The 16,092-nt window shown below is 42.2% G+C and overlaps 1 non-coding gene across 1 annotated transcript; it reads right to left on the bottom strand.

Annotated features, from left to right (window-relative positions):
• Positions 1-9,530: 9,530 nt before the first annotated feature.
• TRNAR-CCU lies at positions 9,531-9,603 on the bottom strand. The gene has a single exon. It is a non-coding gene; the product is annotated as a tRNA-Arg (tRNA).
• Positions 9,604-16,092: the final 6,489 nt, after the last annotated feature.

Consider the following 16,092-nt stretch of genomic DNA (forward strand, 5'->3'; position numbering starts at 1 on the left):
ACAACATTTATTGGAGAAATTCCCATTATATATTCTTGGCTCCAAACATTTATGTGGTTATAAATTAATTGGCCCATTTGTGTGGGTTTATTTCTGGGCTCTCTTATTCTGCTCTGTTGATTTATGTGTCTGTTTTTATGCCAATATTATACCTTTTTAATTCTTATAGCTTTATAATGTAGTTTATTTTTATTTTTGTCTTTAAAGATTTTTATTTATTTATGATAGACATAGAGAGAGGCAGAGACACAGGCAGAGGGAGAAGCAGGCCCCACGCCCAGGAGCCCAACGCAGGACTTGATCCCGGGATTCCAGGATTGCGCCCTGGGCCAAAGGCAGGCGCTAAACCGCCGAGTCACCCAGGGATTCCTGTAATGTAGTTTAAAATCAGAAAGTATAGGGGTGCCTGGGTAGCTTACTGATTGAGTGTTTGCCTTTGGCTCAGGGCCTGATCCCAGGGTCCCGGGATGGAGTCTCTCATCGGGCTCCCCGAAGGGAGCCTGCTTCTCCCTCTGCCTATGTCTCTCTCTGCCTCTCTCTGTGTGTCTCTCATGAATAAATAATACAAAATGTTTAAAAAAAATCAGAAAGTATAATGCTTTCAGCTCTGTTCTTTCTCAAGATTGTTTGGGCTATTTGGGTTCTTTTGTGGTTCCATACAAATTTTAAGATTATTATATTTCTGTAAAAAATTCCATTGGGATTTTGATAGGAATTGCATTGACTCTATAAATTGCATTGGGTAAAATGAACATTTTAACAGTATTCTATTGATCCACAAGCATGGAATATCCTTCCATTTATTTGTGTATTCAGTTTCTTTGTTCACTGTCTTAGTTTTCAGTATACAAATCTTTCACCTCCTTGGTTAAATTTATTCCTTGGTGGGTTATTCTTTTTAAAGCAATTATAAATGGGACTGTTTTCTTAATTTCTCTTTCTGATAGCTTGTTATTAATGTATAGTAACGTAACAGATTTTTCTATATTGATTTTGTGGCCTGCAGCTTTACCAAATGTGTTTATTCTAACAGGTTGTGGGGGTTTTATTGTTTGCTTGGTGGAGTCTTTAGAGTTCTTTCTATATAATATTATGTCATCTGCAAATAGTGATGGTTTTACTGCTTCCTTTCCAACTTGGGTGTCTTTTATTCTTTTTCTTGCCTAATTGTTCTGGCTGGAACTTCCAAAACAATATTGAATAAAAATGGTGAGAGTGGACATCTTTGTCTTGTTCCTTAGAGGAAAAACTTTCAGCTTTTTACCATTGACTGATTATGATGTTAGCTGTGGGCTTGTCAAAAATAACCTTTATTATGTTGAGTTACATTCCTTCTATACCCGCTTTGTTGAGAGTTATCATTAATGGATGTTGAATTTTGCAAAACGTTTTTTCTGCATATATTGAGATGATAATTTTTTTTTTTTAATTTTTTTTGAGATGATAATATTTTATCTTTCATTTTGTTAGTGATTGATTTGCATATGTTGAGGCATATTTGCATCCCTGGAATAAATTCCATTTGATCACTGTAAAATCCTTTTAATGTATTGTTGAATTTGGTTTGTTAATATATTTTTTTAAAGATTTATTTATTTATTTATTTATTTATTTATTTATTTATTTATTTATTTATGATAGACATAGAGAGAGAGGCAGAGACACAGGAGGAGGGAGAAGCAGGCTCCATGCTGGGAGCCTGACGTGGGACTTGATCCCGGGACTCCAGGATCAGGCCCTGGGCCAAAGGCAGGCGCTAAACCGCTGAGCCCCCCAGGGATCCCCTGGTTTGTTAATATTTTGTTGAGGATTTTTGCATCTGTGTTTATCAGGGATATTGGTCTATAATTTTCTTGTGGTGTCCTTGTCTGATTTTGGTATCAGGGTAATTCCAGTCTCATAAAATGAGTTTGGAAGTGTTTGCTCTTCTATTTTTTGGAAAAGTTTGAGTGGGATTGATATTAATTCTTCTTTGAAATGTAGAAGTCACCAATTAAGCCACCTGTCTTAGAGTTTTGTTTATTGGGAGTTTTTTTTTTTAGATTTTATTTATTCATGAGAGACACAGAGAGAGCAAGAGAGGCAGACACACAGGCAGAGGGAGAAGCAGGCCCCATGCAGGGAGCCTGACATGGGACTTGATCCCGGGTCCCCAGGATCACATCCCTGGTGGAAGGCAGCGCTAAACCGCTGAGCCACCCAGGCTGCCCGGGAGGTTTTTAATTCTTGATTTAATCTCCTTACTAGTAATTGGTCTGTTCAGATTTTCTATTTCTTCATGATTCAATCTTAGTAGGCTATATGTTTCTAAGATTTTGTTCATTTCTTCTAAGTTGTCCAGTTTGTTGGTGTATAATTGTTCATAGTAATCTCATATCATTTTGTATTTCTATGGTATCGGTTGTAACATCTTTTTTTTTTAATTTTTTAAAAATTTTTATTTATTTATGATAGTCACACACCGAGAGAGAGAGAGAGAGAGAGAGAGAGAGAGAGAGAGAGAGAGAGAGGCAGAGACACAGGCAGATGGAGAAGCAGGCTCCATGCTGGGAGCCCGACACGGAACTCGATCCCAGGACTCCAGGATGGCGCCCTGGGCCAAAGGCAGGCGCCAAACCGCTGAGCTACCCAGGGATCCACTTATCTTTTTAAAAAGATTTTGTTTATTTATTCATGAGAGACACACACAGAGGCAGAGACCTAGGCAGAGGGAGAAAGCAGGCTCCCTGCTTGGAGCCTGGTGCAGGACTTGATCCCAGGATCACACCTGAGCCAAAGGCAGACGCTCAACCACTGAGCCACCCAGGTGCCCCTTTCATTTTTAATTTTATTTATTTGAGTCCTCTTTTTTTTTTTCTCTTTGTAAGTCCAGCTAAAGGTTTGTCAGTTTTATCTTTTCAGAAAACCAGGTCTTAGTTTCAAAAAAAAAACCACCTTCTTAGTTTGATCTTTTCTGTTACCTTTTTTAGTCTGTATTTCATTTATTTCCACTCTGATCTTTGTTATTTCCTTCCCTATACTAACTTTGGGCTTCATTTGTTCTTTTTCTAGTTCCTTGACATGTAAAGCTAAGTTGTTTGAGATTTTTTCTTCTTTCTTTTTCTTTCTTTCTTTCTTTCTTTCTTTCTTTCTTTCTTTCTTTCTTTCTTTCTTCAATTGATGTATTCTTTTTTAAAAAAAGATTTTATTTATTAAAAAAAAGATTTAAAAAAATTAAAAAAAGATTTTATTTATTTATTCATGAGAGACACGGGGTGGGGGCAGAGACACAGGCAGAGGGAGAAGCAGGCTCCACGCAGGGAGCCCGTCGTCATGGGACTCAATCCCGGTACTCTAGGATCACGCCCTGAGCTGAAGGCAGGCACTTAACCGCTGAGCCACCCAGGCGTCCCATTTTCACTTGTCTTAAGTTATTTTTTTATTTCTTTTTTGATTTCTTCTTTGATCTGTTGATTGTTCAGGGTGTTGTTAAATCTCCACATATTTTTGAATTTTCTGGGCTTCTTTTTGTAATTGATTATAGACCACTGTGGTCAGAAAAGGTACTTGGTATGATTTCAGTCTTCCTAATTTATACTGGAGAATGTACCATGTGCACTTGAGAAGAATGTGTATTCTGTTGCTTTTGGATGGAATGTTCTAAATATACCTGTTAAGTTTATCTGGTCTAATGTGTCATATAAGGCCAGTGTTTCCTTATTGATCTTCTGTCTAGATGATCTCTACATTGATGTAAGTGGGTATTTTGCTTTATATATTTAGGTGCTCCTATATTGGGTGCATAAATATTTGCAAATGTTAGATTGACCCCTTTATCATTATATAAAGACCTCCTTTGTCTCTGTTATGGTCTTAAGGTCTATTTTGTCTGCTAGAAATACAGCTACCCCAGCTTTCTATTGGTTTTCACTTACATGGAATATTTTCCATCCCTTCACTTTTAGTCAAAGTCCTTGTGGCAGCCTACAAAGCCCTACATTACCTCTCTGAGCTCCTCATCTGTAGTGCCCCCTAGCTCTATCTTCTCCAGCACACCAGCTTTGCTGTTCCACACACAGTCCCACCATAGAACCTTTGTTGTAGCTGTTTACTCTTGTTACTTGGAATGCTCCTGTGGTAGCCATCCTCCAAGGTGGCCCCCAGTGAATCTCATCTATTGGTATTCATGACCTTGTGTAGTCCCCTTTCATTGCTGAATATAGCCAACCAGTGTAACCAACCAGTAGGATACTGCAGCAATGATGACTTGTAACTTCTGAGACTAGGTCATAAAGAACATTATGACTTCTGTCTTTTTCTTTCTTAGATCATTGGCCCTGGGGGAAAGCCAGCCACTCTGCTGTGAGGATACTGTCTCAGCCTGTGGAGAGGCCCGTGTGCTGAGGAATGAAGATCTCCTGCTAACAGAGACCTTAGCAGGCCAGCCATGTGGGTGAGCTCTCTTAGAAGTAGATCTTCCTTTTCTAGTCATGTCTTCACATGACTGCAGCCTCAGCCAACATCTTGACTACAGCCTAGGGGGACATATGGAGTCAATTAAGCTTCTTCTGAATTCCTGACCCATAGGAACTATGAGATGATAGGTGCTTATTATTGTTTAAAGCTTCTAAGTTCTGTGGTAATTTGTTTTCCAGCGGTAGTTAATACAACCCTCCCTTCCCAGATGCTGACTTGGTTAATGCCTTCACCTCCTTCAAATCCTTTCTCAAATCTCACTTATCAAATGATGTCTATCTATCCTCAGCATTCTATTCTCTTTTTTCTCAACTGCGTTGAGCAGTTCTGCTGGTGCCCTTTTTCGAAAAGTATCTGCTCACTTCATATGTCTCTCAAATTTTGGTGATTCTCATGATATCTCGAACTTTTTCATTGTTATTCTATTTGTTAGGGTGATGTGTGTTGTTTGTGATTATGACTCGCTGAATGCTCAGATGATAGTTATCATTTTTTAGCAAGAAAGGTTTTTTTTAAGATTTTATTCATTTATTCACAAGACACACACACACACACACACACACAGAGGCAGAGTCATAGGTAGAGGGAGAAGCAGGCTCCCTGCGGAGAGCCTGATGTGGGACCCCAGGATCACACTCTGAGCCAAAGGCAGACGCTCAACCACTGAGCCACCCAGGCACCCAGGACCTGATTATTTTGAACTCACCCTTAATTTCCACTACAAAGAGCTAGATTATTGAGACTTCGATGTGTGATGTGCGAGGGAGTGCTGAGTAGAGGAGTAGAGGAGATACTAGGACATGTGGTTACCTTCTCCAGGCCTGTAAGAGATAGAGAGGGACTGGCCATTTCAAGGGAATGCCTGTGTGAGAGCTCACGTTCAATTGTGTGAGTTGGCACCTGCCCTTAGCTCAGGCCCAGAACTCTGCTTACACGTAGTCAGCTCTCAGTAAAACATTATAAACTCCTGAACCAACCAAAATACTTTGCTCTGGTCATTCTTGTCTAAATTGAGAATTAATTTACCATAGCTTCCTGAGTTTAAGGAGAGTACTTCTCAAAAGCATCCCTTGGAGAAAAAGAAAGGAGTCCTCTTATATTTGCGTTTATATGAAGTCTTTCATATCACAAGGTCTTCCCTGAATTATTTTAACAACAAAGTATTTTTAGTGAAAGGCAAATGAACATCAAATGACTTAGCATTAATTTTGGAGACGTAGAAAAGTCACTGAAGTTCCTAGTGAAAAGGAGTGAAACACCTTTTAATACAGATGGGCTGTAATTCCCGTGTGTATGATGATATCTAACATGTTTCGACTACTCATGGGGGCCAAGCATTGGCTAGGCCTTTTACTCCTCCTATCTGCTCATTAATTCTCCCAAACATCTCTGAGGTCGGTACTAATACCCCCATTTTGGAGAGGAGAAAACTGAGGCACAGAAAGACTGAGTACCTTGCCCTAGGTCATAGACAGTAGAGCAGGAGAGCCAGGGAAGGGGCACAGATTGGTTGTGGCATTCTGGCCCCTGTCCCAGCTGCCTCTCACAGCCATGGTCAATGCATGTTGAGTGTGAACAAGCCTTTGCAGAAGCTTATTTAAAAACCATGGAGGGGCGCCTGGGTGGCTCAGTTGGTGAAGCATCTGCCTTCAGCTCAGGTCGTGATCCCGGGGTGACCCTGGGGTCCTGGGCTCCCCAGTCAGCAGGGACTCTGCTTCTCCTTCTCTGCCATTTCCCTGGCTTGTGCATGCGCTCTCTTCTCTCTCAAATAAATAAAATCTTAAAAAAGGAAAAGCAACGGAATATATAGGTTTGAAGATCACAAATACCTACACAGTGAATGAAAAAACCATGGCTGAGAATAAAATGTTCAGTGGTCCCAAGACATAAGTGGCTATATCTCAAAACAAGCAAGACAGGAAGAAAGTGAATAGAAATCTAAAAGATTCCTTTAGGCAACTCAAAAAGCGCCTCCCAGAATGATGAGGACTTGCTTTTGGAAGATGCATATGAATAATATATCTTCTGTAAAATGTGAACAGGAAAACATTCTAAAGTCATGTTTTATGTTATTTATTTATTTAAATATATGTAGTGGTTCTCAACTGAAGTACTTTTGCCCCACACGGGACATTTGGCAATGTCTGGAAACATTTTTTGCTGTCAGAACTTGGGAGGGGGTTGCTACTGAAATCTAGTGGGTAGAGGTGTGAGGATGCTGCTAAATAAACCTCTGCTCTAATTTTGTGACCCTAGACTCTAACACTCCGCCTTGAGAATGCACAGTTCACAGCATTGTGATGTCACAAAGGATTGGACATAACCCATAACTGGTGTAGGAACATGTGTCTCAGAGTGTGTCCACAAGATCACTAGTTGTGTGAAACCCTTAAAAAATGGCTTGTGTGGTCTTGTGATTTGGGAAAATGCTACATACCAGCTTCTCCCTTGTAACCTGGCAATGGAAAGTAAGTAGTACATTCAAATCTCTTAAGAAGTCCAACGAGATGCTACACTTTAATCCAGAACTCTCCAAAATGATTTGATCATGGAGGCTTTTACAAAGATTTCTGGTGAGAGGGCAGGGATGCTTCCAGTGTTGTCTGCTTCCGGTGTTGTCATGCTTGACTGTTTACATGTTGAAATACATTTCATTATGGATGACTTTCATCTTATTCCTTTTTATGTTACTACTAGAGAAGCATGTCACTTCTTGGAGGGAAAAAAGATGTGAAGGTGGTTTACGTTGTGAGTTTTACTTAAGGATAGGGAAGTGGGGGCTGTAAACTGTTTGTCCTAAGAGAGGCTACGGGTCCAATCAGGTGGCAAACCACGGTGGAGCAGTGCGCCTCAGCATACAGCAAGCGTGATGGCCTAGGCTGTCCCACCAGCAGAGATGTGCCCAGAAGAAAGGAGAGGGGACGTGGGCTGTAGAACCCTGCTGAGGTTGCCGAGTTGCAGAGCAGGGCTAGAAGCCACCCCGACTCTAGCTTCACCTCCCACGGCACAGACAAGGGACCAGAGACTCAGCAAGGGCCTTCTACTGTGGCCTGCTCATACTGCACTCCTGGAGTGAGTGAACAGAAAGTTTTGGAAACAAAAATTGTACCATAATATTGTTTCCAAAGAATTTTACTACTTTGGTTCATGTTCATCAATCTCTGAAGACCAGTGGAATGATGACATTAGACGTGTTTCTGGTGAACCTTCCTTTCCCTTGAAGTGCATAAGTACAACCCCACAGCACAAAGTTTAAATTGTCCCCCTGGAGACCCTGGGATATTTTGGAAGGAGAATTGGCCAAGGAGTCAGGAAACATCATACCAAAAACATCAGCCTTATTCTTAAGGATAAGACCTTTTACACTTTACCATAAAAAGTTTTATCTCGTTTGCCAGACTTTGTTAAAGCAAAACACTGCTCTTTCAAAGAATCCAATCAACCCCAAAAGGATCAAGGCTGGCCACATGGCCACAACTGAGCACTTTCAAAAGTGAGAAGTTAAGGGGGCTTGGAGGCCTGGCTTTTGCCCTAGCTAGTTAGGCATGCTATGTGTGCTTGAGGCTGTCCACTCACTTTTCTGTTTTCCCCATCTATAAAAGAGGGATGAAAATGTGTTTCCAATTTTCCTCAGGGTTACTTTGAAGGCAAAATAATGCAAGGTATATGAAAGCTTTTTCAAGATGTATGCAGCTTCACCAATACAAGGGAGAGTGGCTGTGAAGTGTACATACATCTTTTCCGACCTGAAGTGAATGTGAATATTTCAGAAGATTTCTGAGGGTCTCAGACTAACTCAGATTCTTGAATTTGGTCAACGCCAAGTAATCTCAGTGACTTGCTGATTACTCCGGAGCAGTATGACTTCCTCCCTCTGGATGAAGCCAGCAGAGAAGCCAGATAGTTCTGGAACTTACATCCAGATGTGTTTATCACGCTTTCCAATTTACACTTAACTGCAATGATATTTCTCCATTTCCCAAATGAATCCATACTCAGCCACAGCAAACGTGAACCTTGACTTGAAGAGATTTCTGGATGTTTGGAACATTCTTTTCTAGACAGACGGGGACTGTTACCTCTGAGCATTTTTTTCCCTTCTCTTTCTCTCTCTCTTTCTCTCTTTCTCTCTTTCTCACCTTGCCCAAGCACCTCCCAGCAAAGACCACAAGGGACACCTGTAGTTGACATGAACCTAGTTGGACATGTTGAGGTTATTGCTTTTTGCAGCAAGAGAGACTACACACCGTGGGGAACCACTGGGCATCTCATTAAGGGGTTTTCAAGATGGACTTATTTGAGGATTTGGGCTTGTGTGAGGTGACTTGGTGGCAAGTTTGAAAAAGTGGGTTTTGCTTTAGAGTAGGTGTTGTGAAGAAGTAGCAGTAATTCTATGATTAGGTGTCTTAGATCCAATCTTATTTATAAAGCAGAAGGACTAACCTGAGGCCAAAACTATATTGGTAGAAGCAGCAGTCGCTCATATTTGCCAGGAGAGGGAGGGACATGTTTGGTCATTTTTGTCTTGTCTTCTGTATTCACACATGATTATGGGGTGGTCTTGGTTTTGTCTGGATCCATCCTGTTCACAGACTGGCCTTATGTGATGTTGGTGCTCCGTCAAACATTTACGTTGACCAGGACAACGCGAAGCCCCAGCTGTGAGTACCAGGCTAACTGCCAGCAACATCGAAGCCTCGCTAACAGTGTCAGGCTTTCAGGGCCTACATGTCTCTTTCCCAGTCTTTATTGTGACAGAGAGTACAAATACAAATCCCTACACACCACAAAAGCATGGCTTAATGAATTTTTATGAGAGAAATACCTTCATAACCACAGTGCCGGTCAAGAAATGGAGCTCTGGCAGCTATCCTAGAAGCCCTGCAGGTACCTGGTCTTGGTCACAGCCCCAAAAGGAGCCACTTGACTTTCACAACAATCACTTCCTGGCATATCTTTATCGTTCTCTTGCACAGTGTTTCTCCTTAGACATTGTAGGTTGGTCTTACTCATTTTGAAAAACTTGATATATCTTTTGAATCTTTTTTCTTTTAATTTTTTTTAAGTAGGCCCCATACCCAACATGGGGCTTGAACTCACAACCCCAAGATCAGGAGTCGTATGCTCTACCGACTGAGCCAGCCAGGCACCCCCAAAACTTGGTATATCTTTTGAATTTCTTTGAATCCATAGGTTTCCTCTCTGCTTTTCTTTTCTTACAGTTTATCTGTTGAAAAATTAAGGCCATTTGACCTATAACATTTCCCACTGTCTGGATTCTGCTATTTTCTATTTTGGGACAGTTTGACCCTGACCTTTGTCTTCTTTATTTCCTTCCACTCTCATCTGGATCCAGAGGTCTGAATGGACTCAAGTTCAGTGTCTTTGGCAGGTTCATAGGCAGTGTTGTATTCTTTCCTCAGGAGGCATGTTTCATCTTATGGCCCCTTGAGTTATTTTTATAAGAAAAAATATAGGCTATCTGTCTTCAGGTGTGAGATACGGACTTAAACAGCTGTCCCCCACCCCCCAAGGAGGCCAGCTATGTTGTGGTAATCCTGCCCAGAGGAGACTACGAGAACATTGCCAAAGATGGCTTTGTGGAGCACAGGGCCAGAAGCAGGTCCTGGGATTCTACTAAATATCTCCTTCCCTTACATTTCTCAGAGTGATTTCCCTTTATTACCAGTTGTCCACATAATGTGGAAATGCCTATCATTCAGAAAAACTTTAAATAGAACATGGTGACATCTGGCATGGATCACACTTCCTTATGATATGATGACAAATATAGAGCTATTGTAAGGTGAGACGTAGGCACCGGAACAATTGTCACTAGAACATAGGATCCTGTGCTTGCGTCCCATGATGCATAATGTGCTTGACTGTTGTTTCGCAGAGCCAATGACACATGTAGGGAGAACACAGCTCAGAGTAACGAAGGGACACTGCCACCATTGATGGCATCAGTCCCTCCATCATTAGCAGAGCTTGATGTCACTTACTCTGAGAATCAAAGAGGTCGACTAATTAACGTTTCCGTCATGTGAACACATACTGTGGCCGCCTTTCAGTCTTCATCATCCTACGCCCTGATTTAGTCCCAGTCCTGACAGCAAGACAGAATTCACAACATTTATTTTAATGATGCATTTAATAAACGAAATTGGCTAAACTGGTGTTGGAAGACTGGAGACGGGCAAAGGGACAATGAAGGTATCTCTGAAATAGCATGTGCTGGAAGCAGTTGCCAGGCTTGGTGGGAAGAGATTGGGGTTATCTGAATGCAGAAGATTGTAGGAGGGTCCCTGTGGGGCTATAAGTCAGATGTTTGAGTGGGGTTCTGATTGATCTCATGGTTCCGATATAGCTGAGCAGTTGTGATAAGGCTGATCTTCTGACCTAGGGAAACAGCAGGAACTGGAACGAGCTGCGAGGGCCAAGGAGAGGGACCATTCCTGGGAGACACTAACAGAAACCAGAGTAGAGGGAGCACAGCCTTCTCTGTCCTCTAGTGTCCCCTCATGGAAGAGCCTAGCTGGGGGCACCTGGCAAAGCAGAAATGTGGAAGTGTGAGTCGGGGCTGAGAGACAGCAGCTCCATCGCTGGCATGCTTCCCTTTGTTCTAAGCTAAGTGTCTCTGAGTCCCCTTGGTCTCAGTGAAAAGTATCAACTTAGTCTTTTGAAGCTTGTTTAGGAATCCAAAGTCATTTTTACACAAGGGGTTGGAGGACTGATGAATGTTTCAGATATGCCCAGCTCTAAAAACACAGCTCCTACTTTTGATGCGTTAAGGGGTGTGGGATTTCCCAGTCCCTGGCTTAAATAGTCTCCTCTTCCTTTAGATAAAAGTTCTTATAAGTGCCAGTGTCTTGTTTGAAATTCTTGAGCCTGTGGTCTGTCTTCCATACCATCATGGATCTGTTCCGAGGTCTTTTGTGCCCAGCCTCAGATTCCTAATAGCTTAGGAGCACTGGCCATGTGGTTAGCAGGACTTTGAACTTGCTCCAAAGAGACAAATCCTAGGGGCACCTGGGTGGCTCAGTCGGTTGAGTGTCTGCCTTCGGCTCAGGACACGATCCTGGGTTCACCTCCACATCACCCCGTAGGACTTGGGGGCTCAGGCTGCCTGCTGTGCTCGTTCTCTGTCCTAGGAATGTCTATTCTGCCTACTGTAGGGAATTGTAGCAGGCCAACTTGGTGGCTGGTAAATAGCCTACATCTCAGACCACTTTTCTCAGCCAGTTTTGGCAGTTGGCTTGGTCTCAAAGACCTGGAAGGAGGAGGCCTTTGGTTATCAGGAGCACCTACAAAACCATTATTTCAGTAAGTGCTCAAGATTGCCGTCTTGATAAGATTAAAATCAAGAATGTTTTGAAACCGGAACAGCTAAGTAAAAGAAAAATTCTTCCAGCTATTGCTAAACATTTCAGATCACTAAGAAAAGATAAGCTTTAAACATCTGCTGGATTAAATGAAGGACATGCCAGAGAAGTCCCACAGAAGGCTTAACACTGCTTATCTTATCTAACACTTTCATTTGCCATGAAATGGGTTCTGACACACATTCTGTACTAGCAGCAAGCCATGCTAACTTTTTAAGAAATCTATTTTCATGTGCCCTACAGTTAGACACAATAATAGGAAATCGGTTTGGCAGCCAAGCCCCTTGACAAATCACATCAAGGTAAAGAAGAACAGAATTGTTTCTATAGATCACATTTAGTCTCCAAGCAACAGTTTTTAAGAAGAGTGGAACAATGCAGTAGGATTTGGCCATTAATCTCCCCCAAGTCTTTCTAACTTTGTAACGGGGTGCCTGGGTGGCTCAGTCAGTTGAGCGTCTGACTCTTGGCTTCGGCTTAGGTTATGATTTCAGGGTTGTGGGATCTGCACTCAGCCTACTTGAGGATCTCTCTCTTCTCCCCAACCCTCCCCTTGCTTGCATGTGCACTCTCTCAAATAAATCCTTAGATGATACATGGATAAATTCATAACAGGTTCAGCTGTATCTACCTGGCAAACCTCCAAAAGGGAATAAGAGGATTAAGACAACTGTGTATATCAGATACGTCATGACTCTGTAGATACTGTATTATTTTTCCAGGAATGCCCAGCATTTCCTGTAGTTTTAAACTCAAAAGTCCAGCCCCAATAATGATGGATACATATCATGGTACATTTGTCCAAACCCATAAAATGCACAGCACTAAGAGGGAACCCTACTGTAAGCTGTGGACTCTGGATAATGATGATGTGTCAACACAGGTTCCTTGACTGTAACAAATGTCCCTCTGCTGGGGATGTTGAGAGTAGGGGAGGGCAGGGGGCATATGGGAAACCTCTGTACCTTCCTCTCAGTTTTGCCATGAACCTAAAATCTCTCCCCAAAAATGAAGTCTTTAAAAAACTATCCAGCCCCACACAGAGAGGGGCTAGAGTAAAGTAGGCAATTTTCTGTCCAACTCTGAATTTAAGACTCAAAAAGAACACAAATCAGCTTGCAACAGCCAGAATGGTTTTGATTTTCCAGTCTTCATCTTATTGCTCCAGTAAGCTGATAACAACAATTATAATAGTGCCAGGGTACTAAAAATTCACAAACATTACATGGCATCAGAGATGTGTCTCCAACCTCTACTTATTCCCAAAAATACTGCAGATCTCTGCGTTTACCGTATCCATTTCACAAACTAAAGGTGGTGATCAAAGAACAAAAGATGTATGGCTAAAAGAGCTGGAGTGAGCTGCTTCAAAGTCCCTAAGCCCCAAAAGAAGGTCACCATGATGCTACTGATAGTGAAGTGTGGCAATGAGAACTTTAAACAGCTCTTTTGACATACAATTTCATATCACAAACTTATCCCACTTGAAATGTACAGTGCAATGATTTTTAGTAAGTTTACTGAGTTGTGCCACCATCCCCACAATCCAGTTTGAGAACATTTCCATCATCCCCAAAAGATCCCTACTATCTATGTGCACATATAACTTTGTTTCTCTAGACTTGCCTTTTCTGGACAGTTCACATAAATGGAATTGTGTAATATGTGGTCTTCATATTTGGCTTTTTGAGCATAGTGATTTTAAGGTTCACCCATGGCAATGTAACATTTTGCTGTAAGAATTTGATATCTAATGAATAGGGTTCTTTTTTTTAAAGATTTTATTTATTCATGAGAGGTAGAGACACAAGAAGAGGGAGAAGGAGAAGCAGGCTCCCCACGGGGAGCCCAATGTGGGACTTGATCCCAGGACCCTGGGATCATGCCCTGAGCCACCCAGGTGCCCCCCAATTGATAGGGTTCTTAACAAAATTAAGCCACGGGCCAAATACTTTAGAAGTACAGTTTGGGTTCTTTCCCTAACCTTTTGATTTATACTGACTAGAATCACATTGCACAACAGCTCAAAAACCAGGGAGACATCATTGTGACCTAAAGGTCGAGGATTTTATTACAGACTTGGTGCCATCACCTAAGAGGGCCAGTGAGTGATGTGTCAGAGCTAATGACGTCTCTGCTCCTGATACCGAAGCGCCTTGGTCGCAGAGGAGACCGCAGGAAGAATGAGTGTCAAGGGCATCATCAACTAGGTAGCACGATTCTCTGATTTCTTTTTAGTCAGGATTGAATGCTTTCTTTAGGATAAATAGTAGTGCAAATCGTACTGGGTTTCAAAATCAGTTACATGGACAAAATAACGCTTTTCCCTCACGTACATGTGCGTACTCTCATGCCTTGGCTCTGACTTCCACTGTTCTGTGGTTGTGGCCATCCCACTCCTCCCCTGTGCCCACCCTCACTCCGCATTATTTTCTCGTCAACTCCTCCGTTAAGCTAGGAGCTAGGTTTCCCAGTGTCTTGCTTAGGGTAGGCTCACTTATTTTAAGTATTTACAGTTTATTTTTTAAAGGACTTTCTTTTTAAAATTAAAATTTATCTCATATAGTTATACATTTTATACACCAGCAAAGTGGCGGATCTGGGTAATTTTTAGCATATCCAGATCAGCTCTTTGGCAGCTTCTCTCTACCTAGATAAAAAGAATGTTGAGAAAGTGTGCGTCAACCTGGCTTTATTAAAGCCTTTGACTGAGCGGGAAGCTACCAAAGAACCTGCTTCAAACCTACTTCTTTCTAAGTAGTACCAAGAAAAATAGTTACCCTTGTGTTATCCTGCGGGTGAGGCTACCAGCTTGCCAGTCTACGTCTACATCTACGTAAATCGCACTCAGGAAAATAGTCCTTTTACTGTCTCTGGAATGGTTCTCTGAGTTTCACGTTGGCACAGGTTAGCTTAGAGATGGTAGAGATGGCCAGCTGGCAACAATGACCTGAGGTTCGATTTACACAGTGGTGTGGATGTGTGACCACAGCAAACGAATTGGGGAGCCACCAAGTGGTACAGAGAAAGGACATAACTTGCCCAAGATCATACAACTGTCTGGGATTTGAAGCTACAGCAGGCAGTGATGTGGGTCATATGCCCTAAGACTGTACTGTGTGTTTTCTGCCTAGCTGTAGGAGTGAAGCTGAGGCCAGAGGGATGGAAGCCCCCAGGAAGGACCAGTAGAGGATCAAGGCACAGAGTGGCAATACTGAGGATTACTGGGGATGTAGAGACGGTCAGGAAGAAAATAAAGGGCCCCTAGTTAAAGCAAGAAGAAAATGCCACGAGGCACAATGGAGAGATTGACTGATCTCTCTTTCAGGAAGCCTGGACATGTGAGGGAAAAGGGGAATGGGGAGGCAGGGCTGAGGACAAGTGCCAGCACTTGGGGTTCCCTCAGGCAAAGGCATTGTGTTGACTAGGCCAGAGCTTCTCAAACTGAGCTGTGTACCTGAATCAGCAGGAGATCTTTAGTGCAGATTCTGATCTGATGGGACCTGAGGTTCTGCCTTAAAAAAAAAAAAAATTATTTATAAATTCAATTTGCCAACACCCAGCACTCCCAGGTGGTGCCAGTACAGGTGATCCATGCACCACACTTTGAATAGCAAGAGACTAGACATAGATTTAAAATGGCAGCATAAGGCTTCCAAGGCAGTGCTCCTGGGGAGATCCCTCCAGGGTTCAAATGGGGAATGGCCCTCAACGAGCTGAAATTTGTGGGTGAGAGGTTCTAAAACAACCTTCCAGCAAAAGCATGACACTTGGGGGCCTCAAAGCTCTATGCCAAGATTGTGTACCAACAACAAAGATATCAAACTTGCTCTGATGATTTCCAGGCATGGAAGTGGAAGGAGACATCTAGAAGAATGTGGACAGATTCATGTTTGGGAGAGAATCAGGGGGCCTGCTTCTGGAATTTGTGGCTGTTCCATACATATGTGTTCACACATGTACACAGGGTTGGCATTTATTGAGCTAACTTTATTGAGCAGTTACTATGTGCAAAGCACTATTTTTCAAAGCTTTGTATACAGTCTATACAGATACATCAAAAAGTTAATGGTGGCTGTCTCTGGGTCATGGAATTTGGAGCAAAAGGGTTCATTTGACTTTCTTTCTACTTTCAGCAGTTCTCTGTGGTCCAAATCATTACAATATGCATGGCTTACACACTGAGGGTCAGAATATACCATCTCATCTCCTCCAAATACACCAAGCTTCTCCTTCTTCTGTGCCTTTAGAC

This window comes from Vulpes lagopus, chromosome X (assembly GCF_018345385.1).
Source record: "Vulpes lagopus strain Blue_001 chromosome X, ASM1834538v1, whole genome shotgun sequence".
In the NCBI taxonomy this organism is placed as follows: domain Eukaryota; kingdom Metazoa; phylum Chordata; class Mammalia; order Carnivora; family Canidae; genus Vulpes; species Vulpes lagopus.